We start from the raw sequence: 22,524 nt of genomic DNA, 5'->3' as shown, positions 1-22,524 counted from the left end.
CAAAACTTTTTTGCTCAGAAACCAATACTGACATTGTGGGGCAACACCTCAGACCATTTGTCTACTGAACTTATTATTTGGTAACCTTCACAGATTAGCATGTTATGAGTCAAAGATTAGCATGTTATGAGCCCACAATAGACTAGCAATAGTTAAGGTGCGATAAGTTGTATGTTGGCCTCATCCTGAAAAGTTTTTGTTGGCTGTTCTGTTTCAGATTGCTGCCAACTTCAGAGATCACGAAGCTGTGACATTGTAATTGCCTGACACAGTGTTGTGTTGGTGAGAATATAATCGATAACAGTAATTGTTTAAAGATATGTCCTATCAACTGATGTCTTCTTTTAGTTAAGTTGTGCTATAATTTTCAATTTGCCCCAATTTGATACAGCACCATCTCAACCTAACAATATAATCTTCTGCATTTGTCTGTAGTACCACATTTCAAAAGCTACTATTCTCCTCTTGTCTGAACTGCTTTCTGTGTATGTTTCTCTACCATATAAGGTTACACTCCAGCAAATACCTCCAGAAAAGACTTCCTAACACTTAAATTCATATTAGATTTAACAAATTCCTCTTTTTTTTAAATAATGACTGACTTATTATTGTCAGGCTGTGTTTTATATCGACTCTTATGTACCATTGTCAGTTAGTTTTCAGCCCAAATAGCAAAACTCATTGTTTACTTTTAGTGTCTCACTCCCTAAACTAATTCCCTCAGTGTCACCTGATTTAATATGATCATATTCCAATACCCATATTTTACTTTTTATGCTATCTTAAAATCTCTTTTCAAGGCACTGCCCATTCCATTCCACTACCCTTCCATGTTGCCATCTTTGACAGAATTACAGTATCATCAGATGACCTTAAAGCTTTTATTTCTCTCTTTTTCAAATTTCTCTTTCATTTCCTTCACAGCTTGCTCAAAGTACACATTGAATTACATAGGGGATAAGTGGCAGCACTATCTCATTGCCTCCTCAGCTACTGCTTCCATTGTATACCTGTCGATACTCATAACTGCGGTCTGGTTTCTGTACAAGTTGTAAATATCCTTTCACTCCCTTTATTTTATACCTGCTACAGGTTTAAATCCGGAGCTATTCCTAAAACGTCATTCCAAATTGTGCTAAATGCATTATCTGAAAATTATTTCAAGCATCTAATTCATGAGCCCATGTGAATAGTTAACGGTTGTGAAAGCACACTATGTCTTAGCAACAAATAATCCTGAGCTAATAATGAGCATCAAAACAGATACTGGGATTAGTGAACACACAGTTGTCATAGTGAGACTGAATACTGTAACTCCCACATCTTCCAAAGATAAACGAAAAATAATTATACAAAAAAGCAGATAAAAATTCACTTGACACGTTCCTGAGAGACAATCTTCACTCCCATCAAATTAGTAATGTAAGTGTAGACCAGATGTGGCTTGAATTCAAAGAAATAGTATCAACAGCAATTGAGAGATTTATAACAAATAAATTAACAGATGATGGAGCTAATCTCCTTTGGTATGCAAAGTAGGTCAGAACACAGTTGCAGAAACAACTAAAAAAGTATGCCAAATTTAAACGAACCAAAATCTCCAAGATGTGCTATCTTTCACAGAAGCTTGAAATTTAGCACAGATTTCAGTGTGAGTATAATAGTTTCCAAGGCAAAACTTTGTGTTGAAACCTGGCAAAAAATCCAGAGAGAGTCTGGTCATATGTGAAGTATGTTAGCAGCAAGACACAATCAATGCCTTCTCTGTGTGATAGCAATGGAAATAATATTGACGACAGTGCTGCCAAAGCAGTTACTAAACACAGCCCTCCAAAATTCCTTTACCAAAGAAACTGAAGTAAATATTCCAGAATTCAAATCAAGAATTGAGCCGCCTCCGGCTCCTCTCATGTGGAAGGAGTCTATCTTCCACAGTCCCCCTCCTGTGGTCAAGTGGACACCAGCCAATGGCTGAAAGAGCCACTAGATGCTGGTCGAAGGGCTTCACGGTCTTCCTGTGTCCCTGAAGCTACTTTACAAGAAGCCATCCCAGCAAGCCCCTAAGAAACGGCGAGAGGGCAAACAAGCAAAGAAGAAGTCCGTTAGGAAATGGGAGACTGGTGGCGCCCACACCACCACTCCCTAATAGTTCTGCATCTGAGGACAAAGTAGAGATTCTGGCATCCCATGAGGTTCTAGATCTAGCCGACACCATGGATGCAATGGTACTGGCTGCGAACACTCAACCGGTGGCGGCAGGTGACCCTGAGGCATAATATTCCCTCTTCGTTACTTCGTGTCTTCCCAGACGATAGGAAGCGTCCTTCTCTAATGGAATTGCGGCAGTTTTTTCTCCCACCTGATTGAGTTACCACAACTCTTTATGTGTTACATCTGCTTTCAGCATTGCCCTTCAGGAAACCTGGTTTCCCGCTATGCGGACCCCTGCGTTTCGTGGCTATCGGGGGTACTGCAAAAACCGTATGGACTGTGACAGACTTTCATGTGGCGTTTTTATCTATGTCCTTTATCTGTCTAGCGAACCTGTGACCCTCCAAACACTTTTAGAAGCTATGGGTGTCGAGGTGAGGACAACATAGCAAACTACCATCTATAGCATCTGCCTCCCTCCAGGTGGTGAAGCGCCGCACCATGCATTGGCTGCAATATTTTCCCAACTCCGCCTACCTTTTATACTTCTGGGTGATTTTTGCCCGTAACGCTATGGGGCGGAACGAACATTACTGGCCGTGGTAAAGATGTCCAGGACCTACTATCTCAGCTTGACCTTTGCCTTCTCAATACAAGAGCCCCCACACATTTCAGTGTGGCACATGACACATACTCGGCCATTGATCTCTTGATCTGCAGTCCCGGCCTTCTCCCGTATATCCACTGAAGAGCTCATGATGATTTGTGTGGTAGTGACCACTTTCTGCTGTTCCTGCCCTTCCCCCAGTGTCACTCATCTGGATGCTTGCACAGATGGCAGATGGGCTCTTACGAAGGCTGATGGCCTGCTTTCACCACTGCTACCACTGTTGAATCTCTGTTGCATGGCAACATTGACAAAGTGATCCACAGCGTCACTACTATCATTGTTGCCACAGCTGAATCAGCAATCCCTTGTTCCTCACGTTGCCTGCGGCAGAAGTCAGTGCCTTGGTGGTCACGGGAAATCGCTGCGGCCATTCGAGACCATAGGTGGGCCCTCCAACTTCATAAGCACCACCCATCCCTGGAGAACTTCATTGCCTTCAAACAGCTCCATGCCTAGGTCCACCTACTTGTCACACAACGGTAGCAGGAGTGTTGGGAACGATACGTCTCCACCATTGGAACATGAACCACTCCAGCCCAGGTTCGGATTAAGCTCCAATGACTTTACTGCTATCAGACCTCTGCATGTGTACCTGGAATTTCCACGCATGGAACTGTGTCCTCTGATCCAGACGTAATCGCAGAGCTTGCCAAGCAATATGCTCGCACCTCTGCGTCTGAGAAAGGGCATCCCTTTCATCTCCTCAAACAACAGGTAGAACGACAACACTTATCATTTGCTCCACGTCAGCCTGAGCCATGTAATGTTCCCTTCAGTGAGTGAGAATTTCTCAGTGCTCTTGCTGACTGTCCTGACACATCCCCTGGCCCAGACCATATCCATTCCAAATGATTAAGCATCTGTCAGCGGATTAGCAGTGCCATCGCCTTGCTGTCTTCAATCTCATCTGGAGTAATGGCAAATTCCCATTGCAATGGTGGGAAAGTATCATCGTTGCAGTGCTAACCCACTAGATGTGGATAGCTATCGTCCTATCAGCCTCACCAACATTCTGTGCAAGCTGATTGAATGTATGGTGAGCCATTGGTTGTGTTGGCTCCTAGAGTCTTGGTGCCTTCTGGCTCCGTCCGAGTTTTTGCCTAGGACGTTCCACCACTGACAACTTGGCCCTCCTGGAGTCTGCCATTCAATCAGTCTTTTCCCAGTGACTACACCATATTGTCATCCTTTCTGATCCAGCAAATGCCTATGATACCACTTCGTGACACCACATCCTCACTAATCGGCATGAGTGGGGTCTGGAGTCTGCTCTCAATTTTTATATGGAACTTCTTGTTGCTCCACACTTTCCGAGTTTGCTTCAGTGCTTCCTACAGTTTGCTCCTTATCCAAGAGAATGGGGTCCCACAGGACTCTGTCCTGAGTGACCCACTCTTTTTAATTGCTGTTAACAGTCTTGCACTAGCAGTAGGGTCCTCAGTATCTTCCCTCCTATAGGCTGATTATTTTTATATTTCCTTCTGCTCCTCTTCTATTGGTGCAGCTGAAGGCCTGTTGCAGGGAGCCATAGGAAAGGCACAGACGTAGCCTTCACTCATGGCTTTTAGTTTTCAGCTGCCAAGACTTGCGTCACGCACTCTTATCGTCGTCGTAATGTCAACCCCCATCCAGAACTTTACTTGATGACCAACTACTTGTAGTGGAGACTTACCACATTTTGGGACTGGTCTTCGATGCCCAGTTAACTTTGTTTTCCTCATCTTTGTCAGCTTAAGGAAAAGTGCTGGCGGCATCTTAATAGTATTTGATGTCTGAGCCACACCAACAGGGGTGCTGATTTCCCAACACTGCTGCAGCTGTACAAGGCTCTCGTGCAGTCCCATATTGACTATGGGAGCCTACTGTATGGTTCAGCATCGTCCTCCGTGCTGCAGCTGCTAGGCCCTATCCACCACTGTGGAGTTTGGCTTGCTTTGGGAGCTTTTCGAATGAGCCCAGTGAATAGCCTCCTCGTGGAAGCTGGTGTTCCTCCATTGCAGCGCTCTGGCAGAAACTACTGCTTGCAAATCATACCACCCACATTCATAGTTCGGCTCACCACCCCAATTCATCTCCTTTTTCCCAAAATGGCAATCCATCCCCCGCAGTGGCGGCCCAGAACAGGACATACCCTTGCAGTTTGTGTCCGCCCACTTCTCACTGAACTTGACAATTTCCCACTACCACCTCACCTGCGAGTCCACTTACATACACCTCGATGGTCCATGCTTTGGTCACAACTTCGTTTGGATCTATCGCAACACCCAAAAGGCTCAGTTCCACCTGAGACCCTCTGCCAGCAATTTTTCCCTATTCTCGGTAAGTTCCAGGGCTCAGAAATAGTCTAGACCGATGGATCAATGGTCAACAATCTTGTTGGTTTTGCTTCAGCTCATGTTGGACATACTAAACAGTGCTCCTTGCTGGCTGGCTGCAGTGTTTTCAGTGCACAGTTGGTAGCCATCTATCATGCTCTTGAGCATATCTGCTCCTGCGCTGGCGAGTCCTTCATCATCTCTCAACCAGGCTTCCCTCGCCGTCCTTTGGTACTGGCTATCCAGGAGTCTCTCTAAGTCCTCGGCAACAGTGGACCAGTGACCTTCATTTGGACCCCAGGACATGTCGGGATCCTGGGCAATGAACTTGCTGACCGCCTGGCCAAATAGGCAACAAGTAAACCAATCTGGAGATTGGCCTGCTGGAGACTGATCAAAGATCAGTCTTCCACTGCAAAGTTTTCGCGATCTGGGATACTGAATAGCACACCCTCAGTGCACCAAATAAACTATGTGTTATCAAGGAGGCAACGAATGAGTGGCGGTCATCCAAGCAAGCCACTCGCAGGGACTCATCCTTTGCGGCTCCGCATCAGCCATATTTGGCTAACACATGGTCACCTCCATCACAAGGACCCACCTCGGTGTCGCTGTAGCTCACATATGATTTTTGTCCACATCTTGTTGAATTGCCCTATTTTAACCGCTCCGCAGTGGACTTTTAACCTTCCCATCATCCTGCCTCTGGTGTTTGACAACAATGCCTCATTGTCTAGTGTTGTTTTATTTGTATGGGGAGCTTTTATCACTCAATCTAAGGGTGGGAACCTGGCCTTCTCTCCCAGGACTCCACTCTCCCTTGATTTTATCACTTCCTTACTCTTTCTTTGCTGTTTCTTTGCCTTGTTATTCTTCTTGTCCCTATTCGTGTTCATCTCGCGTTCCCTTTTAGGCTGGATATTTTAGGGCATTGCAGAGTGGCTGGCTCATCCTTCTTTATTCTTGTGATGAGCCAGCCTCAGCCACCTGTTATATTATTTTGACACCTTCCACTACTTTTCCTTTTAGTGTATTTTTTCCCCTTTTAGTTAGCTTCTTTCGCTTCATCTTTCCATGTGGTTCCCTGTTAGTTTTTCGCCCTTTTCCTTTCCCCTACTCCTTTTGGGAATTGTTTTAACTTGAGTCTTCTTTGTATGAGTAAAAATGGACTGATGACATTGTAGTTTGGTCCCTTAATAAAACCAAACCATCCAACCTGTAACTTACAAGTAGATATTCTCAGAATAGTGAAACAACCTAAATCACTTAATAAAAGCACCGGGCTGTATACCAGTTAGGTTCATTTCAGAGTATGCTGATGCAATAGGTCCATACTTAACAATTATAGACAACCAATCACTCAACCAAAGAGCTGTACCCAAAGACTGGAAATTTGCTCAGTTAACATCAATATTCAAGAAAGGTAGTAGGAATCAGAATGAGATTTTCACTCTGCAGCGGAGTGTGCGCTGATATGAAACTTCCTGGCAGATTAAAACTGTGTGCCCGACCGAGACTCGAACTCGGGACCTTTGCCTTTCGCGGGCAAGTGCTCTACCAACTGAGCTACCGAAGCACGACTCACGCCCGGTACTCACAGCTTTACTTCTGCCAGTACCTCGTCTCCTACCTTCCAAACTTTACAGAAGCTCTCCTGCGAACCTTGCAGAACTAGCACTCCTGAAAGAAAGGATATTGCGGAGACATGGCTTAGCCACAGCCTGGGGGATGTTTCCAGAATGAGATTTTCACTCTGCAGCGGAGTGTGCGCTGATATGAAACTTCCTGGCAGATTAAAACTGTGTGCCCGACCGAGACTCGAACTCGGGACCTTTGCCTTTCGCGGGCAAGTGCTCTACCAACTGAGCTACCGAAGCACGACTCACGCCCGGTACTCACAGCTTTACTTCTGCCAGTACCTCGTCTCCTACCTTCCAAACTTTACAGAAGCTCTCTGGAAACATCCCCCAGGCTGTGGCTAAGCCATGTCTCCGCAATATCCTTTCTTTCAGGAGTGCTAGTTCTGCAAGGTTCGCAGGAGAGCTTCTGTAAAGTTTGGAAGGTAGGAGACGAGGTACTGGCAGAAGTAAAGCTGTGAGTACCGGGCGTGAGTCGTGCTTCGGTAGCTCAGTTGGTAGAGCACTTGCCCGCGAAAGGCAAAGGTCCCGAGTTCGAGTCTCGGTCGGGCACACAGTTTTAATCTGCCAGGAAGTTTCATATCAGCGCACACTCCACTGCAGAGTGAAAATCTCATTCTGGAAACATCCCCCAGGCTGTGGCTAAGCCATGTCTCCGCAATATCCTTTCTTTCAGGAGTGCTAGTTCTGCAAGGTTCGCAGGAGAGCTTCTGTAAAGTTTGGAAGGTAGGAGACGAGGTACTGGCAGAAGTAAAGCTGTGAGTACTGGGCGGGAGTCGTGCTTCGGTAGCTCAGTTGGTAGAGCACTTGCCCGCGAAAGGCAAAGGTCCCGAGTTCGAGTCTCGGTCGGGCACACAGTTTTAATCTGCCAGGAAGTTTCATATCAGCGCACACTCCGCTGCAGAGTGAAAATCTCATTCTGGAAACAATATCCTTTCTTTCAGGAGTGCTAGTTCTGCAAGGTTCGCAGGAGAGCTTCTGTAAAGTTTGGAAGGTAGGAGATGAGGTACTGGCAGAAGTAAAGCTGTGAGTACCGGGCGTGAGTCGTGCTTCGGTAGCTCAGTTGGTAGAGCACTTGCCCGCGAAAGGCAAAGGTCCCGAGTTCGAGTCTCGGTCGGGCACACAGTTTTAATCTGCCAGGAAGTTTCAGGTAGTAGGAATAATCCACTAAATTACAGGCCCGTATCATTAACATCGATACTTAGCAGGATCTGGGAACATATATATCGTGTTCAAATATTATGAGAAACCTCAAAGAGAACAGACTGTTGACACATAGTCAACACAGGTTTGGAAAACCTTCTTCTTCTTCTTCTTCTTCTTCTTCTGTGGCACTACAGTCCAGGATGAATCTTGGCCTTCCCAATGAGCTTCCGCCATCCATCACGATCACAATTCCCTCCTACAGTTTCTGCATCTGAGCTTCCGTAGGTCTTCTTCCACTCCATCCAGTCATCTTTGTCCTTCCAGATTACCAAAGAGAACCTTCTTTATCACCAGACTCCTCAATCATTGCCACATGACCTCATCTTATCCTTCCTGATTGTATGATTTCTGTTACAGGAGCATTGGCATATATAGTGTAAAATTCTGCATTGTACCTTTTTCTCCATTGTTTTCTCTCATACACAGGGCCAGTTATTCTCCCCAAAACTTTCCTTTCAAATCCATCAAGGGCCATGTTTCCGAAGCATAAGTGAGAACTGGTCTAACAAGGGTTTTATAAATACTGAATTTTGTTGGGTAGCTGAGGAGTCTTGACCGGAATAAATTGCTTAAGGTGAAATATGCCTTATTTGCTGATATTAGCCTACTCTTAATTTCAGTTAAGATGTCATTAAAGCAAGTGACTGTGGAACCAATATACTTGAAGCTATCAACTCTTTCAAATGTGTATCCATTCACTCTCAAAGTTGACAGTATATTGGGTTGATATTCCTTCCCACAGGAAGGATTTAGTTTTATCTTCGTTTATCATAAGTCCCATATTCTTACTTGCTTGGCTTAAAGCTGTAAAAGCTTCTTTCAGTGCTGGTACTATCCGTGCTATGATGTCTACGTCATCTCCATATGCTAAAATCTGACTTGTAAAAGATAGTGCCCCTGGTCTGTAGGCCTGCTTCCCTAATCACCTTCTCGAGTGCTACATTAAATAATAAACATGCTAATGCATATCCTTGATGTAGCCCATTTTTTATTTCCAGGGGGTCTGAGTAATTTTCTCGAACTAGAATGCAGCTTCTTATATAAGACATTATCATTTTAACCATTCTCAGGAGTTTTCCATGTATTCCCATCTCCTGTAAGGCATGAAACAACTAGTTTCTATTGATGCTGTCATATGCAGCCTTAAAGTCAATAAAGAGGTGATGTGTTCCAGTTCTATATTCAACAGTTTTCTCCAAAATATGGCACACGTTGAAAATCTGGTCTATTGTTGACCTTCCTCGTTGAAATCCACTTTGGTATATTCCAATTTCTTTATCTGCCTGTGTGAGCAGCCGATCAAAAATAATATTAGGTAACATCTCGTACCCCAGGGTCAGGAGGGTGATTCCACGGTGGTTTCTACACGCCATTCGGTTACCCTTTTTATGTATGGGACATAATATTCCTTCATTCCGTTCATCTGGTATCCTTTCCTGTTCCCATATGAGAGTGATAAGTTCAAACAGAGACTTCTCTAATGTTGCTCCTCCACATTTTTAGCAACTCTGCAGAAATGCTATCAATGCCGGGAGCTGTGTTATTCTTCTGTTTCCTTAAAGTTTTTTTTACGTCCTCTAACCCTGGGCCATCCAGTGGCTGTTCATCATCCAATCCTTGCTCACAGTCATTATAGATATCCTCTGCTTGCTCTATCTCTCGATTCAGCAGGTCATTAAAAGTATCTTTGCCATCTTTCCAGAGTCTGTTTACTCTCACTTACTATGTTTCCTTCTTCATCCCTAATCAAGCTGGTTTTTGGAGCAAATTGTCTTCTAGCATTATTTACTTTTATAAAGAACTTCCTTGTTTCATTCTTCTTGTTGGACAATTCCATACATTCTATTTCAGCCTTAGTCATTCCCTTTTCTTTCGGCGATGTGTCATCTTTTCGATCCTCCTCTTCTCTCAATAATCCTCCAACAAGCTTCTTGTGCAGTTCTCCTGTAATGTCTTTTGGTATGCAGTGTTCTTTTCTTCAGTCACTCTCTTACACTCTTCATCAAACCATGTGGGTCTTATTGATTTTCTCTCCATACCTAGGGTTTCCTTAGCTGAAATGTCTGTAGCTCTTTTTATAGTCAGCCATTTTTGTTTTATCATTACTTGCTGTTTGCTTGCCTTGTTATTCTTCTTGTCCCTATGTGTGTTCATCTCGCCTTCTCTTTTGAGCTGGAGATTTTAGTGTATCACAGAGTGACTGGCTCATCCTTTTTTTATACTTGTGAACAGCCAGCCTCGGCCACCTGCTATATTATTTTAATACATTCCACTACTTTTCCTTTTAGTGTTAATTTTCCCCTTTTGGTTAGCTTCTTTTGGTTTTTCTTTCCATGTGGCTCCCTGTTAGTTTTTCGCCCTTTTCCTTTCCCCTACTCCTTTTGGGAATTGTTTTAACTTGAGTCTTGTTTCAATGTGGATAAAGGGACTGATGACACGGTAGTTTGGTCCCTTTAAACCCCAAACCAACCAACCTGTAACTTACAAGTAGATATTCTCAGAATAATGAAGAAACCTAAATCACTTAATAAAAGCAACTCTTCTGGCCTGGGCTGTATACCAGTTAGGTTTATTTCAGAGTATGCTGATGCAATAGCTCCATACTTACTAGTCATAGACAACCAAACACTCAACAAAAGATCTGTACCCAACGACTGGAAACTTACTCAGTTAACACCAATATTCAAGAAAGGTAATAGGAATAATCCACTAAATTACAGGCCCATATCATTAATGTTGATACGTAGCAGGATCTGGGAACATATATCGAGTTCAAACATTATGAAAAACCTTGAAGAGAACGGTCTGTTGACACAAAATCAACACGGATTTGGAAAACATTGTTCTTGTGAAACACAACTATCTCTACACACGCAAAGTGTTTACTGCTATTGACAAGCGATTTCAAATTGACTCTGTATTTCTAGATTTCCAGAAGGCTTTCAACATTGTACCACACACACGGCTTATAGTGAAATTGCGTGCATATGGAATATTGTCTCAGTTATGTGACTGGATTTGTGAGTTCCTGTTAGAGGTGTGACAGTTTGTAGTAATTGATGGTAAATTATCGATTAAAACAGAAATGATTTCTGGTGTTACCCAAGGTAGTGTTATAGGCTCTCACCCGTTCCTTGCCTATATAAATGACTTCGAAGACATTCTGAGCAGTTGTTTTAAGTTGTTTGCAGATAATGCTGTCATTTATCATCTAGTAAAGTCATCAGAAGATAAAACCAAATTGCTAAATGGTTTAGAAACGAGATCTGTATGATGTGAACATTGGCAAGTGATCCTAAATAATGAGAAGTGCGACATCATCCACGAGTGCTTAAAGGATTCGGTTAAACTTTGGTTACAAGATAGATCAATCAAATCTAAAGGCCATAAATTAAACTAAATACCTACAAATTACAATTACAAACAACTTAAATTGGAAAGAACACATAGAAAATGCTGTGGGTAAGGCAAAACAAAGATTGCATTTTATTGGCAGAACATTTAGAAAATGTAACAGACTGCTTACATTACGCTTGTCCGTCCTCATTTGGCGTACTGCTACATGGCGTGGGATCCTTACCAGCAAGAATTGATGGAGTTCATTGAGAAAGTTCAAAGGAGAGCAGCATGTTTTATTATCGCGAAGTCAGAGTGTCACTGACATAATAATGGATTTGGGGTGAACATCATTAAGACAAAGGTCTTTTTTGTTGCAGCAGAATCTTCTTGCTAAATTTCAATTGCCAACTTTGTCCTCCGAATGCAAAAATATTTTGTTGATGCCAATCTACATAGGGAGAAATGATCATCATAATAAAATAAGGAAATCAGAGCTTGCACAGAAAAATGTAGGTATTGGTTTTTTCCGCGCACTTTTCGAGATTGAAATAATAGAGAATTATTACGAAGGTAGCTTGATGAACCCTCTACCAGGCACTTAAGTGTGATTTGCAGAGTATGTAGATATAGCCCTTCAAAATTTGACAACATTGTCAAAAGCTTTTTTTTATAAATCTACAAATGTTATAAACATAGGTTTAACTTTATTTGATGTATCTTCTCAGACAGGTTGTAGAGTCAGTATTACCTTGTGTGTTCCTAAACATCTTCAGGTCCAAAGTGATCTTCCAGTGTTCAGCCTCTACCAGTTTTTCCAGTCTTCTGTAGATAATTTGTGTCAATATTTTTCAGCCAAGACTTATTACACCGATGCATCTTCCAAGGATCTCAATAATTCGGAAGGAATTTTGTCTGCTCTAGGGGCCTTGTTTTCCCTTATATATTTCAATGTTCTGTCAAATTCTTCTCCAGTATCATATCTCCCATCACATCTTCACCTACTTTCTCTTCTCTGTCTATAAGAGGTGTCTTCAAACTACGGCCCGCGGGCCGAAACCGGCCCGTGAGGGCCGGCAAACCGGTCCGCGTTAGCTGGCCGGACATCCCCCGTATCCGGCCCGCCAAATATTTGAGGTGGTACCTATACTGCCAACAATTGAATTTCGAGGCCTATCGCAACCAATAAACCGCGACATTGTCGGAGCTCTATCTTCACAAAGCGGAAGGTCATGATTAAACTTGTGGGTATCCGCAATTAAAAGACAGATCATTCACTGTGCGATAGTGAAAAAAAAGAAAGAACGGCTGACAGACTAGTTTGGCGAAAAAATTTCTTTGCATTTTTATTCTACTTACGAGTCTGGTGCAAGTCTTTCAAATGGACGCCACTTCGGCGACTAGCCTTAGTAATCAATCATTATGGAAGATGCTTCTTAAGCGAGGTTTCACTTTCTTGTGATTAGGTTGTAAAATACACATAGCAAGTAAATCGTATAAAATATTTTTATTTAAAGGCAATTTAAAGAAAATACAATACCTGGTGCACATAATGATATTGGATATTTTAGTTGTAACTGATGTATAAAAATAACTGTAATTAATTTACATCTTGGAAACTCACAGTGTTAAAGTATTCACGTAAAGAAATTTAACATCTTAGTGATAATTAGTGACTTTCATGTAGCTGTAACTTTCCTTTCATAATTACCTCCAGTTGTGGATCAAGTTTACTGGTAGAGATAATCATCAGCGACTTCAAATGCTCATCACTTAATTTTGATCTGTAAATACTTTTCGCATGTTTAATTTTGGAGAAAGTTTTTTCACACAATTTCTTTAAAAAAAGTCGCTACATTGAAAATCAATAATTTCAAACTGAAGTTCTGCTGGTAACGCTTCTATATCGACGTCAAAGGGATTTTGAAATATCTTGATATCGTTTGAATTTGCATCGATATCTGAACAAACGTGATTCAAAATTAATTTTTAAAGCGCCCAAAGCTTCAATTGCGAAAGTTACAGGAAACATACTGGGATAAAGATTTTCAATAATCTACCTAACCATATTAAATCAATAGGTAAACTCTGTAGTTTTAAGGCTGAAGTAAAGGCATATTTAATTGATCATTGCTTTTACAGTCTGACAGAATATATAAAAGCCAAACAACAAAAATAAAGATGCATTATTAATATTCTACTTTGTATATTGCCTGTAATGTTTGTTGTATGTATGAATCTTTGCTAAATTACTTCAATATCTAGTCCTTAGGATTGCAATACAAACTGTATTTTATCTTGTAAATACCTAACCATGTCCAATATCTTTGTATATATTCTATATAAAAATAAATAAATAAATAAACGGAATCTCAGTTTGCTGACAATGTTTGGCATGTATTAAAATGCGTGAAGCATACTTTGTTCAACTGAGATTGAAACAAAGCAGTCTTTTGTCGAAAGGACTTAACATGCGTGTATAAATCAGACAGAAGCTGGTTTTCACCTTGCAATTTTAAATTAAGGTAATTCATATGTTTACTTAAGTCTATAAAATGCTAGCTTCCATAACCACTCACCGTTCCGTAACTCAGCCAGAGGGCGATTCCTTTCGTTCAAAAAAAATTCAATTACTGTTCGGAGTTCAAAAAAATGGGTCAGAACTTTACCGCAGCTAAGCCAGCGCACTGCAGTATAATATGGCAAGTCGCTTTCTTAATATCGTCAAGAAACTCGGGGAACTGGCGATGACTGAGTGCATGGGATCTGATATAATTAACAACTGAAATAACTGGCTTTAAAACTTCTGACATATCTAAATGTTTTCCACACAAAGGTGAATAATACAATGCACTACTAACGGTTTTGAGCCACCGTCATTTTCTATGGCCTTAGAAAGGAGAGCAACAACACCATTATTTTTCCCACACATGTTTTTGCCTCCATCAGTTGTAATACATTTTAATTTCTTCCACTGAAGATTGTTTTTCTGAACTGCCCTTTCAACTCCTTTAAAAATATCTTCACCAGTGGTTGTCCAATGAATACTGTGAACATCAAGGAGCCTTTCACATACTTCATAATATTTGTCAATCCTTCGAATAAAAAGTAGTACTTGAGCAGTATCTGATATATCTGTTGACTCATCCACAGCCAAAGAGAACAAGTCTAAGTCTTGATTTTTGTCACGCAGTTGTGCTGATATATTTTGTGCAATGTCATCTATTCTTCGAGCCACAGTGTTTGCCGACAAACTGATGTTTTTAAGTACATTAACTTTTTCTGGACACATTTCTTCTGCTGTTGCAATAATGCAGTTCTTAATTACTTCACCGTCAGTATATGGCTTACACTGTTTCGCTACTAAATGAGCCGCACGAAAACTAGCACGAGTTGCTGCATGTTGCTCAGTATTTACTTTCTTAAACAGCGACTGCTGGGATTTAGCTGGCGTTTCAGAGACTCATACATTTCTAATCGTTCGCATCCTCTAAACTTGGAGTAATCCTGAAACTGCTTAGTCTCATAATGACGTTTTATATTGTATTCTTTGAAGACTGATATTGCTTCATTGCAAATAATACACATTGGTTTGTTGCTTGACTCCACCACGAAATATTGACATCCCCACTGCTCTTTAAAAATTCTACATTCACTGTCAACCTTTCGTTTCTTTTCCATATTTGTACAGAACTTCACAAAGACTGCAACCTGAAAAAAAAATGTGCTATTTAATACTAATAAAACTAGGGAGTAGTCTGCCTAAACAAAATGCAATGAATTTATTTTTAAGGTACTTTAATTATTAAATTAAGTACTCACAATTACACTGTAGTTGCACTAAGAAGTACAGTGAAAAAATACTCAAGTCGTGCTATACGTATTTCGATTTTTAGATTTTCCTTGTCTCTTCGAATTCAAACTTTGAATTGTCCCACACTTCGTCGTGTCACCTACTAGTACAGTGCATAAAACACTAAAAAACTCGTGAGACACTCGCAACATAGACACAATCACGCAACAGAACTGTCAAATATATGCTCTGGCTCTGCTTCTCGCTACAAGACTACATACCTAAACTTGTTGTTGCACCGTTTGAAATAACAATGCGTTGACATACTCTACCTCTGTTACGTCTTGCAGCAATAGTGTTGAGTTTGCAGGACGCTTTCGTGAAGAATGTTCAGTGATAAATACGCCAGAATTTCGGTGAGGTACGTCCACCAATCAAAATTATGTAATTAAATAAAAATCGTAGTTCTTTTCAGTGCTAGCTATTCCCACAACCTTAGATTTTTGCGACTTCATCTTTCCTTTAGCCTAGGGTGTCCATTTCTTTTTCATTGAAAAATGGGACATTTAAAATAAATTAGAGAAAAACCTGGGACAATGAAGAAAAAAACGGGACATAAATATTGTATTGACTAAATTTGATACACATACAAGTTTACCTTTACAACGTGCACTCAGATGGTCCCAAATCACTTTTTACAATTATTCTGCCACACTATCGTCGTACTCTTCACTTTTATGTACTTTATCAAGAAGTGCATTTTCGTTTGAAATTGTATCATAAAAGTCAGTACATGATACACCATCAAAGTGTGTTTTGACAGTGAGCAAGGCCCTCACTGTTTCAACTTTCATTCTGTTTTTTTTTTTTTCATCTGACCACAAAGAGTTCACTAAGGACAACACACGTTCCACAGCAGCATTTGACCCAGGAAATGCCAGACAAAACTCCACCAAATGAATCATGTTTTTCATGTTAATGTTTTTACTATTGAAAGAAGCAAATATTTTACACCACGTTGCACTAACACGTTCTTTGTCTCCTTCACTTTTTATGAAGTTCTGCGCATGTGAAAATTCATCGAACAGTTTGTCTTCATTAACAGGAAAATTCGATACAATACTTTGAACAAAAACACAAGTCCTGAATATCCTTCCACTGTAGCTGCTCCTTTTCCGTATTAACCCACTCAAATGCTTTAAAAGGTGTGAGAAATGGTAAACACCATTCTTTAATATACTCAATGCAAGAGTCATAGAAGATGTCAACATAAATATGACATTGTTCTACAGTAATTTCACCCTCTTCTTCCAGCTTTCTTAGAGTCTCATGCACAAAGGATATGAGAAATCTTTTAGGTTTTCTACATTGTAATTTGCCCAATAATTTGTTTATTTCTTGATAAACTTCCACTATTGTGATTTCTTGTTCCTCAACACATTTAATTGTTGTGGAGAAAGGATTTAGGTGGCTAACAAGAAAATGTAGAAGAACAATAGACACAGGGTTATCAAAGAATTGTTTAAGGATAACAGGACACTTATCAAGGGAAATGAAATATGATTTCAAAGCAGGAAATATCACTACAATTCTTTCCAATGCTGGTAGCAGAGATAGCCACCTTGTCTTGCTGTGCCCAAATACAGTTTTGTATTCAGTTTCAGTAAACTTACAGAATGACTTCAGAGATTTAACACTCACTGTATATAGGTGGAAATGCTGATAGATTTTGTTTACAATTAACTGGCAGTCAATGGGTAGGCAATGTGAGCCAGTTTGTAAGGAATTGTGCACCACATGTGCTGGACAGCCAACACCTACTATGTTATTCACTGTGTTTTGTTGCAGTTTATAGAACAAATTGTTTTTCCTTTCCTCTGCTTACCACCAAAATTGGTGTTAGTGTTGTATGCAGAAACTGCAATCACCTTTCCCTCAATATCATATTTCTTTAAAACCTCCAGCACAATTCTGAAGTAAATCTGAAATTTCTCCAGCTAAATTAACCATTTCGAGCACTTTCACCATGATGACATTTTCAGGGTGAAAATACCTGATAAGGAGAGGAACCAACTTCAAATCCAGATGATTCAATGTATCAATCATTACAGAAATGAATCGAGCACTTTTCAGTTAATTTAAAACCTGTTGAGCTGCATGTGGTGCAATAACATTTGAAATGATTGCATTACATTTTGTGTGTCCACACGTGAATTTAGCATTGAAAGGTTTTTTACTAACTGCAGTAATACAGTCCATTGACTTAAAGCTATGGTTATGCATCACACTGTGGTATGCAAACGTAGCTTCTTGTGCTGCCAACTGCCTATCCATTTCTGTTACTGATTTTAAGTTTACATAGTAGTCACTCACGCATTTATTTGCTCTTTTCGTTTGATCACTCATGCGATGTTTCTTCGTCTTAATGTGATTCACAATGTCAGACCTTCCACCATGACCAATAGCAAATTTTGATCTGCACAACGTACATTCTACAGTTTCTCCACTACCAGTGATATAAGGAAACTCGCTTTTTATATTGCTGTTACAATTACACTTTCGTTTAGGCGTAATGAAATGGTGATTTCACAGTGTAAATCATTAACAATGTGGTGACGAAAGCCAGAGAGCAAGTATCAGTGGTGTAGAGTATCTCTGGACCGAAAGGACGGAGTCAGTGGATCGATTTAGAAGAATCTTCGTTGTTATTCGTAACCTATAGTGCGTTTAAAATTACTTGAGATTTTTGACAGTTCAGTACATGTTTGGGGTATGCTGAAAACCATCACACGCTTCCTAGCGTAAATAATTACGCAGTTAATAGCAAGTCTAACAAGCAGTACTTTAGCCAAGCGGAATCATAAAAAACGGGACATTTGAGCGTCTCCAAAAAAACTTTGGGGACAGCGGGACATTTTGGTACAAAACGGGACTGTCCCGAGAAAAACAGGACGAATGGACACCCTACTTTAGCCTTACATTATGGTGATCATGGAGTGCTAGGGTGCTTTAATCCCACTAGTAGATCTTGGCCCCGTATGACTTTGTGGAGGAGTCAATGCAGCCCGCGGACTAAAAAGTTCGAAGACCCCTGACCTAAAGTATGTGGTACTTGTCTCGAACTTTTATGCATGAAGCCACACCTCTCGGAATCATCAGGAATGGAAATTCCTGTGGGAAGGTGTTGGGCATTTATGAAGATGCAGTGATTTTTGTTACCACTACATAGTATTGGAAAAAGAGGAAATATTATAGAAATCTGAAGATGGTTTGACAGTAACACAATAATAGTTAGCACAATTTCAAATTGCAGTATACAGCAATAATATATGGGCTCGACCACAAAATTGGTTAACATTGAAGCCTTCTAAATCAGAATGTTGCCATTCGGAGGCTACTTGCGCATCAAATTGCCAGAAGCATACAGTGTCTTCCTGGGCACTCTCAGTCCAATTCCTTTGATTTACACTAATACTTTTTGGGGGCAAATGTTCTGTCAAGTAACTATAGACACAGTTGCAACAACTATTGCAGAAATGAAAATGAATTCTTGAGCAGCACAAAGGCTACAATCATATTACAGTTTGATGTTTCTGTCAAAACATATTAAGCATGTTACTAAGAAAAATAGGCCTTCTGTATCACTACAGGAAACTGAAAAATTTAAAAGCATTCCTACAGATGTACTGTATATAACAAAGTATCACTTGAAAGTCATAGAAATTTAACAGACGCACCTAGATGGATACGAGGTAGTATCGCATTACAGTAGGTGTGATAGGAAAAGAGCAGTGGCTATATACACAAAAAGTGGAGTAAAGTTCCAGATCTTACTCTTTCGTGAATTCTGCATTGAAAAACTCTGAGGACTGTGTGTAATGACTAACCTTGCTGAACATACAAGCCAGCAGTTCTGACAGAGTATATGACCCTCACAGCAAATCTTTTAAACTTCGTTTCTCAATCAAAGAGGGTAGTAATAAGATTTGATTGCAATAACTAGTTAATGTTGTGTTGGATAGTTGTGATCAAGGGTAACTGACAGCCAGCTATGGTTTGACCCTCACAGTAACATTCTGAACAGGAACAGAAGGGCATTGTTAAGGGCAATTGATAATTTCAACAGACTTATTAGTATGGGTCTACATCTACATTTATGTCTTTACCCTGAAAATCACCGTGAAGCACATAGCAGAGGGTACATCCCATTGTACCAGTTATTAAGCTTTCTTCCCGTTCTGTTTACATATCGAGTGCGAAAAGAATGAGTGTTTGAATGCCTTTGTGCATGCTGTAGTTATTCTAATCTTGTCCTTACAGTCCCTATATGTGTAATACATTCTGGGTTGCAGTACATTCCTGGAGTCATCATTTACAGCTGGTTCTTGATACCTTGTTAATAGACTTTCATGGGGTAGCTAACATCCATCTTCAAGAATGTTCCAGTTCAGTCCCTTTAGTATCTCTGTGACATTCTCTCACGGATCAAACAAACCTGTGCCCACTCATGCTGCCCTTCTCAGTATACTGGGTGATCAAAAAGTCAGTATAAATTTGAAAACTGAATAAATCACGGAATAATATAGATAGAGAGGTACAAATTGACGCATATGCTTGGAATGACATAAGGTTTTATTAGAACCAAACAAAAAACAAAGTTCACAAAATGTCCGACAGATGGCGCTTCATCTGATCAGAATAGCAATAATTAGCATAACAAAGTAAGACAAAGCAAAGATAATGTTCTTTACAGGGAATGCTCAATATGTCCATCATCATTCCCCAACAATAGCTGTAGTTGAGGAATAATGTTGTGAACAGCACTGTAAAGCATGTCCGAAGTTATGGTGAGGCATTAGTGTCAGATGTTGTCTTTCAGCATCCCTAGAGATGTCGGTCGATCACGAGACACTTGCGACTTCGGTTAACCCCAAAGTCAATAATCGCACGGACCGAGGTCTGGGGACGTGGGAGACCAAGCACGACGAAAGTGGTGGCTGAGCATACGATCATCACCAAACGACGCGCGCAAGAGATCTTTCACGCGTCTAGCAATATTGGGCGGAGCGCCATCCTGCATAAACATCGTATGTTCCAGCAGGTGTTTATCAGCCAGGCTGGAGATGATGCGATTCTGTAACATATCGGCGTACCTCTCACCCATCACGGTAGCAGTTACAAAACCAGAATCACGCATTTACTCGAAGAAAAAAGACCCGATAACGGTAGATGTGGTAAATCCAACCCATACCGTGACTTTCTCGTTGTGTAATGGAGTTTCCACGACAGTTCTAGGATTTTCGGTAGCCCAAATTCTGCAGTTGTGGGCGTTGACAGACCCTTGGAGCGTGAGATGAGCTTCGTCGGTCCACAACACATTACTCAACCAATTGTCACCTTCCGCCGTCTTTTGAAACGCCCACACCGCAAATGCCCTCCGCTTCGCTAAATCGCCAGGTAACAGTTCATGATGCCGATGGATTTTGCACGGATAGCATCGGAGGGTGCGCCTAAGTGCCCACCAAACAGTAGTGTATGGAATGCTGGTGTGACGTGCGACTGCAGGAGCGCTGACTTCCCTGTGCATAGACGAACCCGCTACAGTTTGCATTTCTTCCTGAACTGTCTCAGCAGCTTTATGCCTTGTGCTCGACGGGCACTATAGGATCTATCGTCTAAACAACCTGTGGCTTCGAACTTCGATATCATTCTCGCCACAGTTGCATTTGTCAATGGACCTTTACCCGTTTGAATCCCCTTCCTATGGCGATAGGATTGTAATGCTGAACTAGCACATTCCCCATTCTGATATTACAGCTTCACTAAAAGCACCTTTTCAGGTAACATCAACATGCTGCAACCGCTGACGCATCTGTTTTCTCTCTCTCATTACAGCTCCTTTTATACACGATTGTCATGCGCCATGCGCCATCTGTCGGACATTTTGTGAACTTTGTTTTTTGTTTGGTTCTAATAAAACCCCATGTCATTCCAAGCATGTGTGTCAATTTTTACCTCTCAATCTACATTATTCCATGGTTTATTAAGTTTTCAAATTTTGATCACCCGGTACAACATCCCGTGTTAATCCTATTTGATACGGATTCCACACAATTGAGCAATCTTCTAGAATGGATTGCACAAGAGAGTTGTAAGCAAACTGCATTGTAGATTGGTTGCATTTCTCCAGTATTCTACCAATAAACCAAATCTGCCACCTACTGTACCAACGACCGAGCCTATGTGGTCGTTTTATTTCATGTCCCAATGAGGTGCTACACACATGTATCTGTTTGTATATTATAGTCATAGAATATACACTCCTGGAAATGGAAAAAAGAACACATTGACACCGGTGTGTCAGACCCACCATACTTGCTCCGGACACTGCGAGAGGGCTGTACAAGCAATGATCACACGCACGGCACAGCGGACACACCAGGAACCGCAGTGTTGGCCGTCGAATGGCGCTAGCTGCGCAGCATTTGTGCACCGCCGCCGTCAGTGTCAGCCAGTTTGCCGTGGCATACGGAGCTCCATCGCAGTCTTTAACACTGGTAGCATGCCGCGACAGCGTGGACGTGAACCGTATGTGCAGTTGACGGACTTTGAGTGAGGGCGTATAGTGGGTATGCGGGAGGCCGGGTGGACGTACCGCCGAATTGCTCAACACGTGGGGCGTGAGGTCTCCACAGTACATCGATGTTGTCGCCAGTGGTCGGCGGAAGGTGCACGTGCCCGTCGACCTGGGACCGGACCGCAGCGACGCACGGATGCACGCCAAGACCATAGGATCCTACGCAGTGCCATAGGGGACCGCACCGCCACTTCCCAGCAAATCAGGGACACTGTTGCTCCTGCGGTATCCGCGAGGACCATTCGCAACCGTCTCCATGAAGCTGGGCTACGGTCCCGCACACCGTTAGGCCGTCTCCCGCTCACGCCCCAACATCGTGCAGCCCGCCTCCAGTGGTGTCGCGACAGGCATGAATGGAGGGACGAATGGAGACGTGTCGTCTTCAGCGATGAGAGTCGCTTCTGCCTTGGTGCCAATGATGGTCGTATGCGTGTTTGGCGCCGTGCAGGTGAGCGCCACAATCAGGACTGCATACGACCGAGGTACACAGGGCCAACACCCGGCATCATGGTGTGGGGAGCGATCTCCTACACTGGCCGTACACCACTGGTGATCGTCGAGGGGACACTGAATAGTGCACGGTACATCCAAACCGTCATCTAACCCATCGTTCTACCATTCCTAGACCGGCAAGGGAACTTGCTGTTCCAACAGGACAATGCACGTCTGCATGTATCCCGTGCCACCCAACGTGCTCTAGAAGGTGTAAGTCAACTACCCTGGCCAGCAAGATCTCCGGATCTGTCCCCCATTGAGCATGTTTGGGACTGGATGAAGCG

The sequence above is a fragment of the Schistocerca piceifrons genome, chromosome 8, assembly GCF_021461385.2.
Source record: "Schistocerca piceifrons isolate TAMUIC-IGC-003096 chromosome 8, iqSchPice1.1, whole genome shotgun sequence".
Classification (NCBI taxonomy): Eukaryota; Metazoa; Arthropoda; class Insecta; order Orthoptera; family Acrididae; genus Schistocerca; species Schistocerca piceifrons.
Note: the sequence above shows the minus strand (reverse complement) of the source record.